General features: G+C 37.5%; 1 protein-coding gene across 48 annotated transcripts in view; it reads right to left on the bottom strand.

The window, feature by feature from the left end:
- The window catches only part of SIPA1L1 (signal induced proliferation associated 1 like 1), a 417,177-nt gene that overhangs the window by 165,164 nt on the left and 230,857 nt on the right, over positions 1-21,156 (bottom strand). The gene's annotated exons all lie outside the window — the stretch shown is intronic.

Raw genomic sequence — 21,156 nt, 5'->3', positions numbered from 1 at the left:
TTTCTCTCTTAAAGGGCCTTCACAACAGTAATGAATAAAAAATAGTGGGTTTGACCTTCTCACCCCAATCCACTCATCAAAGGAGCATGAAAAACAGGCATAAAAAGGAGCAAATCTCTTAAAAGATTAACAAGAAGTGACACAGAACTGGATAAAACACTGTCACAATGAAGTAACTAAAAGATAAACTAATCCACAATAGAATCGACTATTTAAAATCCCAGCAAATAAACATATTCTCACAGGACAATGGAAGGCAGTGTGGTTAATACAGCATTAAAGGGAGAGACAACTAAAACCAGAAATTTAAAACAATTACCATCAAATTAATGATGGTCAAAATAATTTTTATCTTTTACCCTCAAATAATTTTTCTCCCCACACAAGTCTCTCCTTTGCCCCTTTTCAGTCATTTTTGAACCTGGTTATATGCTTACTGAAAATTTTAATAATTGAAATAGTACAGAAAAAGTGAAAAGTATACGTCTTCTTCTACTTGTCCCAATCCCAAGCCCAATGATAGTCACTCATCATAGTATACATATTCTTCCAGGCACTGTGTGTGGGCTGGGGGCACAGACAGTAAGACACTGAATGATAAGGGCAGAGGAGAGAAAGGATCCAGTGCAAGGGACAGTCAGTTCCGCAGCAACTTAAGTATTTACAGAGCCAGCAAAAGAAAGGCAAAGGGGTGGATGATTAAGAGCCAAAGAATCCACTTATGCTCACAAGCAGCAAAGGACCTCCTCCCATTCAAAGCTGACGTAAAAATGCTGGATGAAATGCTTCATATTGGAAACATTTTGAATCCTTTATTTATATCATGGTTCCGAAAATAGAAGCCCTATACAAATAATTCTGGCAACTTGTCAACAGAAATGAAAGCAGGAGCAAACAAAGTATCTTTCTTTAATGCATACCACATCCTTCCAGTTTTTTTAAAAAACTATGCACATACGCAAATATACATACATTTTATGCCTAACTTTCGAATAAAATTATTTTTAATCTAATCCCCTAAACTTAAAAATCTCTGATTTCTAAGTGAGATTTTCCTCACAAATGTATTAACTTGATCATTTAAACTCTTATTAACTTGAAAAAAAATTAATCAAAACGCAAACCAATAAAGTGTTCAAAGATAAAACCTTGTGGCAGGAAGTCTTTTTTTTTTTTTTTTGCCAACCTTTTCATTTTTGTGACAAAGTAAAATAAATCCTCTAACTAGAATGTAAGTTTGATCTTAAAACATAGTCTTGTGTGTCTGCAATAATGCTTATTTTAAAAACTGATCACTTTGCCTATTCAAGACTGTTTATAAGGTGCATATTAGCACGAGTCTTAGCCTCCTTCGCTTAAATCCTCAAGGAGATAGCCTCTCTGTTTTTGCAATGTCAGAATTTCCTAAGTGCAAGATAAATCTCCCTAATTAACAGCCCAATCTCTCCACACTCTTCCCACCATGCTCCCTGAACCCTGAGCTCCAGTCAAAGGGAAAGGAAACCAGTTAAAATTTCTTGAATGCACCGGGTTCTCATGAGACTTCAGGTGAAGCCAAGTGGTAACTTCTGCTGGAACACAACTCCATTCAATTCTCTTCCTTCCTCCTCCTGTTTTATTCTTATCCACCCTTTACTCCTCTAACTCTTACTCCTCCTTCAAGATTGCACTGGGGTCAGGAAGTTGTCCACCCCTTCCACTCCCACCCCTACCCCACCTTATTCTTTTTACAGCATCCCTTGGGATTACTACAGGAAATTTATGGTGGTTAAAAATCAAGATTTTTGTTGTAGAAATCAAAATTTCTACTTTAAATAAATCATGATTTCACTATGTGTTATTACCTTCTAACACCAGAACTGCTGCCAAGAAAAAGTGAGGAACTGTCTTTTTGAAACTTTCTGGCATCACTGCAGTTAAAACAAGTTTTAAAGAAAGAATATGTTGAACTAAGAAAAATTCTTTGACAGAACACAAGCACAAGAAAAGGCCCATCTACTGTTCTGAGTATAATAAGCATCAAAGGCATACAAATCAAAACAACACTATACGCATTAGGAAAAAGTACTGGAATACCAGTAACCACTGTTAACAGTGACAAAGTTAAAATAGACATGTCGCTAGAGATAATGGATATTGTTTCATTTTAGGGGGAGAAAAAAACCATTGGCAGGTAAGCCAGAAAATATTCATGTTGTTGAGCTCTGCAATCTCTCTTTCGACATTTGGAAATGCATAGTTGTTGAAAGCAGGAGGGATTTTCCTCTGCCCAGCTCTCGGGCATCTTTCCTCCTTCAGCAGGTCCCAGGAGCTCTGCTGGTTTGCCCTTCCTTGTGCAGCTGTAGACATCCACTCTTTCTCTTGAGGTCCCAAACTTTCTCCACATCCTTGGTTCCCAACAGACAATCAAACAGGACACACTGTGAATGCTCAGTTTTCTGATGCGCCACCCACTGAAATGTAAGTGCTTCAGGCCAGGAACTGCATCTTATTTGATTTTAGGATACTTAGTCCTTAGCAGAGGCTTAATCATAAATGTCAACCACATTTGAATAGGAAAATAGGTGGTAAAACAAACACTGAGAAGTGATTTTACAATCTGTAATAATTGTCCAAAGATACTTACTGCAATGCTATTTTATTTTTAATTCGTTTATGTTTTTATCAAAGTAATACACACAGTAGTTAAAGGCAAATAGTACCACAGGCATATAAAGTGGAGGAAACCGATACTGCTTGACTCCATCTTCTTCAGTTCCAGGAACAGCCACAGCCACTTTCAATACATAGCACTGTTTCCTTCACTATTTCCTTATTCCTAAATAACACGCTCATATTGCTACTTTTTAATTTGTCAATCTTATATAGTAAATGTTGAAGTCCTGTTGTGGAAGATGAGAAATTAGCATGCTTCCATTAAGTGTCTCTCCCATTTCCTTACCCCATTCTATGTACCTATTTATGTTCACATGTGTGTATATTAGTTATATCACATAGCTATATATATTAGGATTTATGTTACTACGGCTATATTTGCTCGGTTGCTTACTTTACTTTTCCTGAACTTACTAACAGTTTCATTTATTTTCATTTGCTTTATTTCTATATACCTACGCTTAATTTTTCCTACATACAACATAAGAAGCAAAAAAATCTTGTTATTCTTTCCACACAGTCAAAAACAACAGATTCCTATCAATTCCATTTCTCCTCCCTGAAGAACTCTCTCCTAGGGCTCTTCTCATGCCCCAATCTAGCTGCTGATCTCTACGTCTCCTGAAGAGGTATTCCAGGGAACATCCCACCAATCACCATCCTGACAGTTCCTTTCTTTCTCTCCTGGATGGATCCCACGTCTCCCAGATTTCATTTCTTCTTTTCTTAATTCACTCCCTCACCTGGATGGACCACTACCTTCTTCATTTAGTAACTGCCTAAGAAGGGGTGCATGGGTGGTAAAAGCTTTGAGTCTTAGCATGCCTAGCTTTAAACTGACTGATGGTTGGCTGGGCATAAAACGACAGGTAGTAAAACATTTGCCATTAGAATTTTCAAGGTTGCTATGGTCCGAATATTTGTACCCTCCAAAACTCATGTTGAAACTTAATCCCCAGTGTGGCAGTATTGAGAGGAGGGGCCTTTAAGAGGTGAGTGAATTATGAGAGCTGTCCTTGTGAATGCTTAATCCAGTCACAGATTAATGGGTTAATGGATTAATGGGCTATCATGGGAGTAGAACTGGTAGCTTTATAAGAAGAGGAAGAGAGACCTGAGCTAGCAAGTTAGGAGGCTCAGCCCCTCAGCATGTGATGCCCTCCATCACCTTCTCGGGATGCTGCAGAGTCCCCACCAGCAGCAGCTGGACCTTGGACATCTCAGCCTCCATCTGTGTGAAATAAATTCTTTTTAAAAATAAACTATCCAGGCCAGGCACGGTGGCTCACGCCTGTAATCCCAGCACTTTGGGAGGCTGAAGCGAGCGGATCATGAGGTCAGGAGATCGAGACCATCCTGGCTAACACGGTGAAACCCCATCTCTACTAAAAATACAAAAAAAATGAGCCAGGCATGGTGGCAGGCGCCTGTAGTCCCAGCTACTCCGGGGGCTGAGGCAGGAGAATGGTGTGAACCCGGGAGGCGGAGCTTGTAGTGAGCCGAGATTGTGCCACTGCACTCCAGCCTGGGTGACAGAGCAAGACTCCATCTCAAAAAAAAAAATAAAATAAAATAAATAAATAAATAAATAAACCATCCAGTTTCAGGTATTCTGTTGTAAGCAACAGAAAATGGACTAAGACGAAGGTATTATTTCATTAACTTCTAGCTTTTACTGTTGGAACTGAGCAGCCCAAAATAGTCTGATTCCAGTTTTTTTTTATGTTATATGCTCTTTTCTGGATTTTTCTTAGGATCATCTGTTTAATACTGGAGTAGTCTTTGTGTTGCTCTTTTTATGGTCCTTGTACTGGACACTCAGTGGACCTTCTCAACTTTCAGTTGAGTAAAATTTTATTTTATTACTCGTTGATTAATTCCTTTTCCTTCCCATTCTTTGTTCTTTCATTCTGTAAATGTTCTATTCATTGGACACTGGGCCACCTGAACACTTTCTTATTTTTTTCTCCTGCACCCTCCATTTCTTTATCTTTTTCTCTTAGGTATTTGAGAGACTTTTTAAAACATCGTTTTCCAACCAGATTATTTAATCTTTCACATTGATTCTTGGGCTCAATTTTGAAGAAATTTTGTGTTCTCTGTTTCTTCCGTTTAAAAAAATCATTCTGGCCAGGTGCAGTGCCCCATGCCTATAATCCCAGCACTTTGGAAGGCCAAGACAGCTGGGTCACCTGAGGTCAGGAGTTCGAGACCAGCCTGGCCAACAGGGTGAAACCCCGCCTCTACTAAAATACAAAAATTGGCTGGGTGTGGTGGTGCGCACCTGTAATCCCAGCTACTCGGGATTACAGGTGGCTGAGACAGGGAGAATTGCTTGAACCCAGGAGGCAGAGGTTACAGTGAGCCGAGATGGTGCCACTGCACTCCAGCCTGGGTGATAGAGCAAGACTCCATCTCAAAAAAATAAAATAAAAAATCATTCTATTCTTGTTTCATGAATGCAGTATTTTCTCTCGTCCTTCTAATAAACTAATTTTTTATGTTTCCATTTCATCTTCAGTATCTTATATTCCCCAAATTTACTTTTCTTCTGTTTTGTTTTCATCACTGTCTTTTACATGCTAAGTTTTGCTAATATGTCTGCTATAACTGGCTATCCTTTTGTATTTAAAATTGAGGCATTAAAATAGCAGACTGGGCCAAGCACAGTGGCTCACACGTGTAATCCCAGCTCTTTGAGAGGCCAAGGTGGCTGAATCTCTTGAGCTCAGGAGTTCAAGACCAGCCTAGGCAACACGGCAGAACTCTATCACTACAAAACTTTAGCCAGGTGTAGTGGCGTTCACCTGTGGTCGCAGCTACCTGAGAGGCTGAGGTGTGAGGACTGCTTTAGGCTGTGAGGTGGAGGTTGCAGTGAACCGAGATCATGCCACTACACTCCAACTTGTGTGACAGAGTGAGACCTCATCTCAAAAATAAATAAATAAATAAAGATAAATGGATTTTAAAAAAGAAAAAAGAAAAAAATAGTAGACTGAAGCTCTGTGTGAGGCAAGGCTTGTTGACTACTAAGTAGACTTCATGAAAGGGACTAAGTAGAGATCTAGTTGGTTTACCCGGGGAAACTGGATAGAGCGGAAAACACTATGACTTCCTAACATCTGCTTATCCTCTAAACTTTGTATCTACATCCAGGAATCACCTCACCTTTCGTTATACAAAATCTGCCTTCCATAGTAGAAGCTAAAAATGCCACAATGTTACTTAACATAGCCGTTCTTACAGACAGGGTGCAGACACACAGTCAGCCCCTCAGCCAATGAGACATGCATGTCCTGGACTCTGAATCAACAGTAGTGTCTAAAGAAAGCAGGGAAGAGGCGAATCCATTTACATGGAAGGTTGTGGCAGAAGCAGTGCCAATGCTGCACACTGACACCCTCAGGCAAGTACTGACAGTGGCAATGTCAAGCCAGACATCCAGTGTTCATGGGCAACACCACACCAGCCTACTTGTGGGAACGAGTGTTGTCTTGGCTACCTGGCCTCCCTTGTTTTTCCTATTTTTCGAACCCAGTTCTACAGCCTTTCCAGTGATTCTACAAGCTACTAAATATTATTACCATAAATTCCATTCCTTCTTAAATCAGACAGAGGGTTTGCCCTTCTATACTGGGGGACCCACAAATGCCATATTTGTAGTTCATTTCTAGGATACATTTCAGTGTCTCTGAAGAAGAATGGTTCCACTTCCCGTCTGACTGCCAGCATCCTGGGAACAAATCTCAGCAACAAAGGTTTCAAATAATTCCTATTTCCAGAGCCTCTATAATTACACTATGGTTAGGGAAAGGACCCCAAGTATCTACTTAAAACTAATTCCACCCCTTAGTGCAATCCTCCCAGCTACTTGGGACCCTCCCATCCTGGGGTTGCAGAGAGTCAACATTTTTTGGAATCCCTCAGTAAAGCCATTCAAGACACTCTTTTCACGTCACTAAATTAGTTAAATTAAAATTCATGCCCCTCTCTCTGTTGACAAAAATGGTGTTGATCATTCAAATCTGCTCCTATGTCTTTCCCCCTTACCTGTCTTCATACATTTTTTTTATATTCCTTGAGTAACACTGGCATAGGGCTTGATGAGGGAAAGTAAATAACTACACGTGTTCAATGCAACGTATTTAACTGGAAACTGCTACACGATAAAACTGAGAACTATTGATTATAAAATATTTGACATATGCAAAAACATACCAGCCATCCAGATTTAATAACTATTAATCTGTCAAGTTTGCTGCACATCAAAAAGTAAAGAAACATTATGAATATAGCTAAAATATCAACTTCCCATCCCATGCTTCTCCTGGCCTCTCCAGAGGAACTTTCTTCCTAAGGACAGTATGCATTCTTCCGACACACATTTTGTTAAACTTTTACAAAATGGAAATGGACCCATAATAGTACTGTGTGTTTATGAAATTTATATAGATGGTATCATTTGGAATGTATCCTTTTGCAACTTTCTTTTTTCACACAAAATTATTATCAGGATTTGGCTTCTCTGTCTATGGAGCAGCCATTCCTCTTTCATTCCTTTACTTGCTTAATAAACTTGCTCTCACTTTACGGATTCACCTCGAATTCTTTCTTGCACAAGATCCAAGGACCCTCTCTTGGGGTCTGGATTGGGACCTCTTTCCAGTAACATCTTCCTAGCGAACCAAGGAGGAACTATGCTAAGGAGACCTCTGACCCAGAGGAAACAGTGCAACACCAATTGGTCAACTCTGGATATCATCTTTTGTCAGAACTCAGGCTTGTGAATGGCCCTCACCATACTGATGCTTTCTGACTGAGCTCCTCTATTCCCTGGATACAAGACACCCTAACAGTTTGGCAAGAATATCATCACACCTATTCGGCCTGAAGAAGTTACAAAAGATGGATTTTTGTCCCTCTACAACCCTTAGGATTAAGGGTTCCCTTGTAAAAGGGAGGAGAGAAATATGTCAGAGGTGTTCAAACCTGAGCGACTCCATCTTGTATAGAGGCTGGGTAAAATGAGACTGACACCTATGGGCTGCATTTCCAGGAGGTTAGGCATTCTAAGTCACAAGATGAGATGGGAGGTCAGCACAAGATACAAGTCTTTAAGACCTTGCTGATAAAACAGGTTGTGATAAAGAAGCCAGCCAAACCCCACCAAAACCAAGATGGCAATCAAAGTGACCTCTGGTTGTCTTCACTGCTCCTTATATGCTAATCATAATACATTAGCATGCTAAAAGACATTCCCACCAGCACTACTGCAGTTTACAAATGCCATGGCAACATCTGGAAGTTGCCCTATATGGTCTAAAAAGGGGAGGAACCCTCAGTTCTGGAAATTGTCCACCTCATTCCCAGAAAACTCATGAATAATCTGACCCTTGTTTAGTATATAATCAAGAAATAACTAAAAGTTTGCTCCACTGAGCAGCCCATGCTGCTGCTCTGCCTATGGAGTAGCCATTCTTTTAATTCCTTTACTTTCTACATAAACTTTCCCTCACTTTAAAAAAAAAAATTACTATCAAGATTTCTCCACGTTGCTACAAAAAGTTATAGATCCTTTATAAACGGCTTCTGTTTTTCCATTTTTTGCATACACCAGAATTTGTTGACTGATGTCTAGATTTCCAATTTTTTGCTATTAAAAACAATGATAGGATGAACCTTCCTTTCACATCTTCTTTAGAAACATGCAAAAGTCTCTCTAGAGAGCTCTAGAATGGGAACTGCTGAAAGTTTAAGTTGGAGCATCTTTCAACATCCTTAGAGAAAGTCAAACTTCACTCCAAAGTTGTAACAATTTTACAACTCACAGTAATGTGTGGGGGGCCCTGCTTGCTGCCACAGCTTTGCTTTTAAATTATGACTAATATAAGAATATAAAGTGTTATCTTGTTGCTTTCATTAGGCTTTCCCTGATAATTAGAGAATTTTAATTTGTTTACTGATCTTACCCACTTATGTTCTGTCCATTTTTCTAATAGGTCTTTTTCTTCATTGTTACTGATAAGGTAGAATTCCTTTATATACTATGGATATTAACCCTTCATTAGACATATACGTCTGACTTTATTCGCAGAGTCTGTACCTTGTGTTGGCTTTTGTTTAAAGTGTATTTTTTATATATCTGTATTTGAAAATTTTAACATGGTAAGATTTATAATTCGGTGTTTTGCTCTAAAGGCCTCCCAGTCACCAATATCATACAGATGTCTTCCCATATTTTCTTCTAAACGTTTAGAAATGTTCCTTTAAAATAGGATTAAATGGCTTTAATTCATCTAGAATTTACAGGAATATATTTTTATCATACTGTCCCACCACTACTTCTTAAATAGCCATCAATACTTTTGAATTACTGACTTGTATACAATGTCAAAAACAAGTTCCCGTGCATGTGGAGGTCTCTTTCTGTGGTCTCTCTTCTGTTTTGATGGTGCATTTCTCTCTCCGTGTGCTAGTGCCACACCAATTCAAATGCCACAGCATTATAATACATCCTGCTAACCCCATTAATTCTACTTCCTCGGCTAATTTTAGAATCACTCTGTCAAGTTTCATGCCAAACACTCTTGGTTCTGCTGTTTCATTTTTGAATTGCACAAATTTATAAATTAGTTTAGGGAACTTTAAATTATTTTTAATATTGAGACTTCCCACTCAGTAACATATACAGCTCCTATTTATTTAGATCTGCTTTAATAACTTTTAATTCATAAGGCCATTGCATATCTTCTGCTAGGTTATTATAAAGTAAATTATTTTATTTTGTGACTAAGATCATTCATGTGATCATATTTTCTAATATACCGTTACTGGTGTACTACAAAACTATTGGGTTTTTTTGTTTATTTACTTCATATCTAGTAATCTTACTGAAGTCTTATTAGAGTTAATATTTTGATGATTCTCTTTAATTTCCCTAGTTAGACACTCATATCATTTTCAAAATGACAATGTTTTTCTTTTGTTGTCTTACTGAGTTGGCTAGTAGTTAACATGGCCTAAATTTAAGATATAATGTTAAATTTAAAAATAAATATATTACATTCTACTCTGTGAACATATATTTATATATGCAAAAGCACAAGGACTTCAGAGGAATATGGAAAAATAAAAAGTTAACTTTTTGGAAGGATTTTTCTTTTTATAAATATTTTCTATAAAGGAGTTTTCCAAAAACTGTAATTACTTTGGAAGTAATATACAGGAAATTACATACACCCCATAATTTTTATTAAAAGTAATGAGAGATCAGTAAGAAAGTTATAAAAACATGGCCAGAATATTTAAAGGAGGAGTAAATCTTACCATATGTGGATATTTATTTATGCAATGATACAGGATTTGACAACCCAAATGACTATTGCATATAATCCACCACCTTCACTAAAGGACATGGCAAGGAGTTTGTTACAGATTATATTATTATATTTCTTACTGCATGACTTTAGTGTGGAAAAGAGATTATACTTTCAAAATTATTCTTGAAATGCAATTAATTTTTGCTTGATTACAAAATTCATGAAAGGTGGAACCTTCGGTAAAATCTCTAGGCAGGCCTGCCAACCCCCTTCCCAAAACCAAATTCAGTATCTCTGCAATTAAGAGCACATAAGGCAAATAACTTCAAAAAAGTCTCCTGTAAGACAAGGTCTCCAGAGCCTAGCAAATTACTAAGAAGAAAACCAACAAAAACAACACCTGACCCAACTGAAAAGGTTGTGTTGTATAAGACAGACAAAAATTGATCAACAGAATGCAGGGAAAATTGTTGGAGAGATCATGTGAATGGAAGACATTAGGATAAACATTAAAAACAAGACACTAGGATAAAAATGGGAATTTCCAAATACAAACTCCAAAAGAAGAAAATATTAACAAATAGAAAAGAGCCAATGTTCTTCAGAAGAGGACACACTTTTCTTTTCCACATTCTCACCAACAACTTAAAATTTTTGTCAATCTGATCGTGTGAAACCAAGTACTCTTTATAGGGACAGAAACAGAAGGCATGGTTCACTGGATGAAGAGAAAAGACCAAAAACATACCTTTAAGTGAGGAATTAAAGTATGGAAAAGTAACGATAAGAACCTGTGAAAGTAACTAGTACTTATTTTACTATTAAGTGGACAGCTACACTAAGCGGAGAAAGAGCTAAAGAAGAAGAAAGAAAATGCCAAGGATGGCCGGGCGTGGTGGCTCACTCCTCCAATCCCAGCACTTTGGGAGACCAAGGCGGGCGGATCACAAGGTCAGGAGTTCGAGACCAGCCTGGCTAACACGGTAAAATCCCGTCTCTACTAAAAATACCAAAAAAATTAGCCAGGCGTGGTGGCACATGCCTGTAATCCCAGCTACTTGGGAGGCTGAGGCAGGAGAATTGCCTGAACCCCTGGGAGGCAGAGGTTGCAGTGAGCCAAGATCGTGCCACTGCACTCCAGCCTGGGCGACAGAGTGAGACTCTGTCTCGGAAAAAAAAAAAAAAAAAGAAAGAAAATGCCGAGGATAAGAAGTCAGGACATCAAGGAAGAGGAAGAAGACTACACATTTTTCTAAATGGAGTACCTGCTGAAACAAAAGCAGACCTCCATGTATGTTTAAAAAAAAAAAAGAAGAAGAAAAAAAAAGTCACAGAAATACATTCATTTATGCACATTATACCCAAGAAAAGTATAGAGAGTATAACTTTAAGTTATAAAAGAAAATAGTATTAAGAAGGAAAATGAGGCCAGATATTGCAGCTCATGCTTGTAATCTAAGCACATTGGGAGGCTGAGGCAAGAGGATCGATTGAGCCCAGGAGTTCAAGACCGATCTAGAAAACATAGCAAGACTCCATCTCAAAAAAACAAATTTAAAAATTGGCCAGGCATGCTGGTACATGCCTGTAGTCCCTACTACTTGGGAATTTGAGGTGAGAGGATCCCTTGAGACAGAAGGTGGAGGCTGCAGTGAGCTGTGTTCGTGCCACTGCACTACAGCCTAACAGAGTGAGACTCCAGTTTTTAAAAAATAAAAAAGGAAAATGAGAAAAAAACATAACTAATATCTACTGAGCACTTTCTGTATGACTGTGGAAAGCACACTGCAGTATAAGAAGAAAATGCCTGGAAATATACATATAGTGCAGTAAGAATACACAGGACCACTGCCTAAGATTGCTGGAGAGTTACGAAAACTTTCACAAAGAAAACAGTGGAGCTGAAACTCTGAGGTAAAATAGGACAAACCTAGGAGACAGAAGTTCAGTAAAGAAGACAGTGTGTGCTATAGCAGAAAGGAATGAATTGAAATCCACTGCATTGTGAGGTAGTACAGAATAATAATAGGATTGAGAACAGAAGCAATGAGATAAATAGGTCATGAGAAGTGGCTTAGTTCAGATGTTACACTCAAAATCATTTGAAGATATAAAAGGAAATGTCATGTCCAATAAATCAAAAGGCACTGACTGTAATTCTTAAGGAGTCATAGTTTTAAAAAACACCTTAGTAATAAGTGCAAAAACAAAAGCAAATTACTTTAACTTATTAAAAGAACCTCAGTTTGTATTAAGAAAGAAAATACGAAATCCAAGATGTACAAACCAAAAGAAGACAGAAAAAATTTTAAAGAAGATATTTAACAAAATCGTGTTAAAAAAAAAAAGAGGAGGTACTATTATTGTCAAGTTTAAAAGAAAAACATCAAGCTAGATGCTATGATAAAAGAAGTATTTGTACTAAAACATGACATTTTATGTCAAGTAGTAATAAATAAAATCAAGACAAAAACTGAGATATAAAAAGAGAAATCAACTGAAATGAATCACAATAATTAGACAAATATTTATTGTATGTCTACTCTACGCCAGGTATTATTCTTAGTACCCAGACTACAGCACTGGTCAAACTGACAAAAGTCCCTGCCTGCCTTCCATGGAGTTACAGTCCAGGGAAACAGGCAGACAACAAATAAATAACAACATTTTTTGACATGCTACAAAGTACTATGAACAATAATAAAGCAAGAAAGGGGGCCACGCCTGTAATCCTAGCACTTTGGGAAGCCGAGGCGGGCGGATCACTTGAGGTCAGGAGCTCAAGACCAGCCTCACCAACATGGCAAAACCCCACCTTTACTAAAAATACAAAAAATTAGCCGGGTGTGGTGGCAGGCGCCTGTAATCCCAGCTACTTGGGAGGCTGAGGCAGGAGAATTGCTTGAACCCGGGAGTGGAAGTTGCAGTGAGCTGAGATTTTAATTTCCTGATTAAATTAAGAAGTCACACATTATATGTTCCATACACATAGAAAAAAATACAAATAACAAAACATGAAATAAAAACCAGCAGGTTATCCAACGAATTCTGGGTTAAATAGGATGCCAATCTTAACATGCAAGATACTGAAAAAGCTATTCTATTAATTGAGCATTTATTATGTGCTGAACACTTTAATAGCAACTTTGGATACATTATTGATGTACACAAATGAAGTTTTAGGCAATATTAGTAAATCTGTTAATAATCCATATAACTAAAACATGAAAAAAGTGTAAAAATCATTTAACAGACACAAAGTAAGCATTTAATAATAAAATTCTACATGAAGTTTCTTATGGGTTCTATTTTTGATAAACACACTTATTTTAAACAACAAAAAATGATTATTATTATAAAGACTGGGTAATTTACTATGTCCTAAAATGAAATGATACAAATATTAGGGAAAAATAAACAAAAGTATCATTTTTTTTCTGATGTCATAGATATGATACCTGTTATACTGACCATAGTATCCCCAAGAGTCTAATGCACTATCAGGCACATAGATTGAGACAATATAGTATATATATTATGAATAAAATATATAATTACTTACATTAAAAGTTTACAAAAATTGTTCAGAAAAAATATTAATAGATCTTTGTGAGGTGACATCTATGGCTAACAAATATTCTACACCAAGAATGTATCATTTTACAACGTGAAAAAATATACTGTGTTACTTAAGAAAGTAACAGACTAATCAAGAACAGAAGAATGCCATTTACAAGAGGAAAAAAAATAAGTAGGAAATATTTAGCCTGGGCCGGGCATGGTGGCTCACGCCAGTAATCCCAGCACTTTGGGAGGCTGAGGCAGGCAGATCACCTGAGATCAGGAATTTGAGACCAGCCTGACCAACATGGTGAAACTCCGTCTCTACTAAAAATACAAAATTAGCTGGGCGTGGTGGCACATGCCTGTAATCCCAGCTACTTGGGAGGCTGAGGCAGGAGAATGGCTTGAACCCAGGAGGAGGAGTTTGCAGTGAGCTGAGACCATGCCATTGCACTCCAGCCTGGGCAACAAGAGTGAATGAAACTCCATCTCAAAAAGAAAGAAAATATTTAGCCTTACTACCATAAAAGAAATTCAAAGTAATTCTTCACTTGTTAATTAACAAAAAAATTTTTAATTGCCAATAATCAATGCTGGGGAAATTGACAGAAAAACTTTTATTTTTATATCTTGCTGGTGGGCACTGCGAATTAATGCTATTGGATTGTACAATGCTATTGGACTGCGATCAGCTAAATGTTTCAAAAGACATTAAAATATGAAGAATCTAAAGAAAGTAATATACAACATTAAAAATAACCTATATAAAGATGGAATTATAGCATTGCTAATGGCAGCACAAAATGGAACTAAATGTATAACTGGGAAATGATTAAGTACATTGTGACACCAAAGCAATTTTTAAAGTACTATACTACATGGGAAAAATTTTATGATATGGTAAGCCTAAAAAGTGGAATATAAATGTATATATATGATGATCATTGCCCATGTTTTTTGAAAATGAATCAAGCCATTTTAATTACAAATAAAACAAAATTAATCTTCTAGAGAGCTACTAAAAAGAACTCTTTTTAGAAAGCATAAATTCATTAAATAGCTTTCAAATTTCAATTTTAGAGTGTTATGACTCAATTCCCATTTCATCATATACTTAATAACAAGGAAGTCTCTAAAACACAGTATTTGCTATCCTAATATCTAAATCATCCCCTACAATGACAAGATATGTATGACTACAGAAGAATATCTGAAGAACCTGAAAAAAAATCCCTAATTTATTCCAGAAGACCAAGAATCAAGAAGTCAAAATGCACAGGGCTTCTAAGTTTATCTAATACATACTGTCCTCACTCCAGCAGGTATGGAAGACACAGTCCATTAACTAACCCATACTGTTCTCCCAATTCTTTACTAACAACAGATTCTCAAGTTGTTCAGGTGGGTGTGGGACACCTTGGTGTGTCCTAGAAGATACATCAGGAATTTTCTAAATTTTCTAATGGACTCTTTTGCCCTGTGGCCATGGACTGGTTTAGGGGTAACTAGTCAGGAACAGATTAGTCCTAAATCAGGACTAATAAAAGTAAACAGAAGTCTGCAACACTCTTTAGCTTTCCTGATAAAAAGGGACTGATTCACCTAGCCTTTACCTGCTACCTTCTTACTCCCCCTTCTTCCTCCTGGAGTACATGGTACCTAGAAGAGCAACAGCCATCTTATCATTCATAAGACTAGCATGAGGAAAGATACCAACAGAATCAAGGAAAAAGCTCCAGGGTCCCTTGTGACATCACTGAACATGTGTAACAGCCCTGGACTGTTGATTTCTGGGGCTACTTTTTATGTGGGAGAATTAATTTCCTTTTGCTTATGCTACTAGAGAGGTTTTCTAATGCTTGCAGATGACTGCATTCCTGACACAAGTAAATCTGAATAGGTAAATATGAATTTTATTCACAAATACTTAAGAATTTAATTTTTACCAAAAGTAGACAATATTTTGATCAAATATAAAGTTTAAACAGAAGTTTGCAAGTAGAATGAAGAAACCAATGAACACATTAATGGTAGGTAGATTTCAGTAGGGTCTTTAAGATGCATCTTTAAATTCAGTTACAATAATCAGAGTCCACTAAAAAATATACAAATATCTTACACATGGAGCATAAATTTAGTGTGTTAATGAAAAAGTCTCACTCCCCCAGCCTATTTTTCAATGATTATTCAAGGACAAGTTTTCCATGTCAAGTCCAGTTCAGTAACATGAAGTGAAACTTTATACAAAAAAAAAAAGTTTATATAATTCTACTTTGAATGGGAATAAACTTATTTTTTCAATAGTTAGAAAACATGCTTTTGGAAATTTTAAGAATTACATTTTAATTTCATAGAAAAAATGCAGAAAAGTTTTTATTCTGTTCACAACCATAGATCAGGTTAAAAGCATACTCATGATAAATCAGGAACTAGGTCAAAATCTTTTGGCTTTAAAAACAATTGTTGTTTTTATTACTCTATACTTATTTGGCAGGTAAAGAAAATGTTACAGTATTTCACATAACATCTCTATGAGACCCTTACCACCATAAATGATAAAATCATGAATGCTTGACAATATTTTACAACAATCCTGGCATAAAATTTTTCTGGGAGAGTCCAATGCCACTGGGCAGGGGAAAATCTATAAAAAGTACCTACTATTAAGAAAAGTTGGGAAAACTTCCTTTTGATGCCTTTCTCTACAAAAAGTAAAGCTGAGGCTGGGCACAGTGGTTCAAGACTATAATCTCAGCACTTTGGGAGGCCGAGGCGGGCAGATCACCTGAGGTCAGGAGTTCAAGACCAGCCTGGCCAACATGGCGAAACCACCTCTCTACTAAAAATACAAAAATTAGCTGGGTCTGGTGGCGCGTGCCTGTAATCCCAGGTACTCGGGAGGCTGAGGTAGTAGAATCGCTTGAACCAGGGAGGCGGAGGTTGCAATGAGCTGAGATAGCGCCACTGCACTCCAGTCTGGGAGATAAGAGTGTGACTCCATCTCAAGAAAAAAAAAAAAAAAAGTAAAGCTGAAATTACGATTGAGTAGAAAATGAAAATGTTGACATCTGCTGCTAGTTTGCATGCATCAAAATGCTTCGGCAAGGCCAAGTGCCCTGGCTTACACCAGTAATCCCAACATTTTGGGAGGTCAATGCTGGAGGATCACCTGAGGCCAGGAGCTTGAGATCAGCCTTGGCAATACAGCAAGACCGTGTCTCTACAAAAAATAAGAAACTTAGCCAAGTGTAGCGGCGTGCACCTGTAGTCTCAGCTATTTAGGAGGCTCAGGTAGGAGACTTGGTTGACCCTGGAGGTTTGAGTATATAGTGAGCCATGACTGTGCCACTGTACTTCAGCCTAGGTGACAGAGCAAATCCTGTCTCTAAAAAAACAAAAACAAAATGCTTCAGGAAATTAAAAAGAGACTCCCAGATTATCTAGATTCACAAACTAAACCTACATCAGCAAACTACCTAAGTGCACATATGCCCGTTCAACAGCAACCACGGCTTTCACCAGCCTTCCACACCATTTCTGATTACAGTTCTGGTTACAGCCAAGTGAAAACAGAGAGAGTGGTTAGCTAAGGCTCTTTAGTAACCTTCTCCCAGGAGAGAAATCTACCTTGAAACATGATGGAGCTCTCCACTGTCTGTAGTTTCCTACTGTCTCCTAAAAACCTATCACTCTTGATGTTATCCAGAAAATTAATGGCAAAGGTAAAACCAGGTTCATCTTTAGAAAAACAATGCTCTCTATATAGTCATGAGATCACCAAACATCTCATACAATGGCTGGTAAATTCTAGGTACTCAAGCAGAAGTATTTCTTTTTCCTATAATTTTAAGTCCGTGCCCTGATATTCACTCAACAAATATCCATTATTCCATAAATATTTGAGGCATCATTCTACGTGCTGAAAATACTGCCCTAAAAATGTTTATATTTACTTCGAGAGACAGACAACAAACAAACATATGATGTAAGAGTATCACTACGTACTTAGGCTTTAAATTCAATAAAATATTTTTTTACCTATGTCACCTGGAATGCCAACAAGAATATTACTTCTAAAAGTGAGTTTTTGGTGTAAAAATCATGAGACAACTGATTTAAGTATCACAAACCAACACTTAATAATTACCTACGATGTAAGTTAGCAATATTCATTTTCCAGCAAATTGGAAGCATTTTCACTTCAATGGATTTATGTATTTCTAAAAAATTGAACTTGTACAAATTAGAAATATAGCAGTTATCACCATAAACTATGTTGGCAGTCAACTTGAGCCTAATGCTACAATCCATAACTATCACAGGAAAGTGAGGTAGGTTTTTTTATATCGGTTACATCTGAAAAGAGTCACAATTTCTGGGCCTCTTAAAGTATGAACTCACATAGGAGTCAATCATGACTAGTTTAATTTTATTTTACTTTGTTCATTTTCATATTTGTATTCAATAAGGTACTTTCGCAACGAACCAAATGTAACAGAACCACAGATTAACACAGAATTAAACAGGCACTCACATATCAAGTACCACATCAAAGCCAAAAGTTAACAATTAGCGCAAGTGGCCCCTTTGTGCAGAGAACTACAAAAATACAACCTGTAGTAACCATGATCAGCAGCAAAGTGCTCCTAATTCTCAAATAGTGGATTTCTTTTCTTATGAAATTAATGGGTGGTAAGGACTTAGTTTGAAATTAATAAAATGTCAGGGAAAAAATGTGATATCTAATGGGGAAACATTTTCCATGAGCAAAACTAATGAAAGAAATCACAAAAGAAAACATTGACAGATTTGGGTACATGAAACTTTTAAACATCTGTACATTAAAAGGCAAACCAAATACTAGTTTAAAAAATACCATAAATACAACACAGATTGAATACACTGAATATATGCAAAGATTTGTGAAGGAAGATAAAATACTAAGACTCCAAAAGAAAAATGGGAAAAGAAGTATTAATGGGTGTGGTGTTATGATAGCTATATTGGTTTTTGTCCACAGTTCCTAGCTCCTAACTCCCACAGTCCTTGTTATAATGCTGGGGTACTTTAGGCCTCAGGAAACAGAATCTCTCTCTCTCTCTGACCTCCTGTCCTTTCACCTGCCCAAGGCAGGGCTCTAATCTGATTGTGGATCAAAAGACCCTCATTCCAGAGAGTCCTGCTCCATATCCTACGGGAAGGAAAGCTACACAGAAAGGCCAAGAAAAGTCTGAATAGACAGGCCTTGCTGGGTTTAGATAATGTGCTTTTTGTCCAATCACATTTCTACACGGTTGTCAACCAGGCCATGTAATAAAGTCTCCTTGTATAAAAACCCAAAGGACCAGGTTTGAAGAGCTTCTGGAGAGGTGAACATGTAGAAGTTCTTGGAAGGTGGCACGCCAAAGGAGGGCACGGAAGCTCCGTGCTCCTTCCCTGATACCTTGCCCTACACAACGCTTCATCTGAATCCTTTGTAATATCCTTTTAAATAAATCAGTAAACATGTTTCCCTGAGTTCTGTAAGCTGCTCCAGCAAATTAATTAAACCCAAACATGGGGTTGTGGGAACACCAACTTAAAGTTGGTCAGTCAGAAGTCTGGAGGCCTGGATTTACCAATGATGTCCAAAGATGTAAGGGGCAGTCTTGGGGACTGAGCCCCCAACCTGTGGAATCTGACACTATCTTAGGGTGGATAGTGTTGGAACTGAATTGAGAACATCCAGCCAGTGTACGCTGTTTGGCATGTGGAGAAAAAAACCCACAGCTTTTGTCACAAAAGTGTTTTCTGTGTTGATGATTGTCATGATGGTATGAAAGCAGAGGAAAGACACGGTTTGAGAGTTTTTCTGAAACAGTAGGCAATTTACAAAAGAAAAAATTGGTTAAACATTTGAAAAATGTTTCTGTTCAATAAATACAATACAGGCACACCTCATTTTATGGCACTTCACTTTATTGCACTTTGCAGGTGTTTTTTTACAAATTGAAGGTGTGAGGCAACCCTGCATTGAGCAAGTCTGTCAGTGCCATTTTTCCAACAGCATGTGCTCACTTCCTGTCTCTGTGTCACATTTTGGTAATTCCCACAATATGTCAAACTTTGTCATATTATTACATCTGTTTTGGTGATTTCTACTCTGTGATCTTTGATGTTACTACTAATCTTTTGGGGAATGCCACAAACTGCACTCACAGAAGACGGCAATCAATCAACAAATGTCAAACAATCAACAAATGTCGTTTGAGTTCTGACTGCTCCACCCACCAGCCATTCCCCATCTGCCTCCCTCTCTTTGGGCTCTCTAGTCTCTGAGACCACAACACTGAAATTAGAATGGCCTCTAAGTTCAAGCGAAACTTGAAAGTGAAAGGAAGAGTCACAGGTGTCTCATTTTAAATCAAAAGCTAGAAATGATTAAGCTTAGTGAGGAAGACATTTGAAAGTTGAGAGGCTGAAAGCTAGGGATTGTACCAGTTAGCCAAGTTGTGAATGCAAAGGAAAAGTTTTTGAAGAAAATTAAAAGTACTACTGCAGTGAACACATAAATGATAAGAAAGCAAAACAGCCTTACTGCTGAGATGGAAAGTTTTAGTGTTCTGGAGAGAAAGAAGATCAAATCAGCCACAACATTCTCTTAAACCAAAGCCTAATCCAGAGCAAGGCCCTAACTCTCTTCAATTCTATGAAGGCTGAGAGAGGTGAAGAAACTCAGAAGAAGAGTTAGAAGCCAGCAGACATTGGTTCATCAGGTTTCGGGAAGGAAGCTGTCTCCATAACATGAAAGTGCAAGCTCACCAGCAAGTTATCCAGATGATCTAGCTAAAATGATTGATAAGGTGACTACACTAAACAACAGATTTTCAGTATAGATGAAACAGCCTTCTCTTAGAAGAAAATGTCATCCAGGACTTTCATAGCTACAGAGGAGAAGTCAATGCCTGGCTTCAAAGGTTCAAAGAACAGTCTGACTCCCTTATTAGGGGCTAATGCAGCTGGAGACTTAAAGTTGAAGTCAATGCTTATTTACAATCTGAAAATCGTAGGGCCCTTAAGTATGCTTTAAGAAAAATAAGAGGTATTAATTTTTATAAAATGTGCTCATTAGCTACTGGAAGAGTGAAATTGTTGTTTTTTTTTTTAAATTAGGAATATGTATCGAGAGCCTTTAAAATGCTTACGTACTTTTTCTCCCAGTTATTTTATTCCTGAGTATTTTTTAAGGAAACAATTCAAAAGACAAAATTCTGTGCAAAAAAAGGGTTCATCACAGCATTATTTAGGATAGCAAGGAGCTATAAACAACCTAAATGCTCCCAAACTATGTTTATAGCAATAAATATTATAAAAAGCGTGGTAGCCCGAGTGTAGCAGATCAGGGGAACAAGAATGAAATTCCCAAAACCTCACCAAAAAATTTTATGAAGAATCAAATCACAGGATGTTGTAATTTGTGAACTGTTATCTTTTTCTTATCAATATAGAAGTTAACAACAACAACAACAAGCTCTCTTTATACAGAAGGTCACCTGTGGGAAGTGTTACTCAAGAATGCTGAGAACATCTTCGGTTTCACAGTGGGGCAGAACTGACAGGGAGCTAAAGACTGAAAGCA

This window comes from Pan troglodytes, chromosome 15 (genome assembly GCF_028858775.2).
Source record: "Pan troglodytes isolate AG18354 chromosome 15, NHGRI_mPanTro3-v2.0_pri, whole genome shotgun sequence".
Taxonomy (NCBI): domain Eukaryota; kingdom Metazoa; phylum Chordata; class Mammalia; order Primates; family Hominidae; genus Pan; species Pan troglodytes.
Note: the sequence above shows the minus strand (reverse complement) of the source record. Positions and strands in the feature narration are given on the sequence as shown.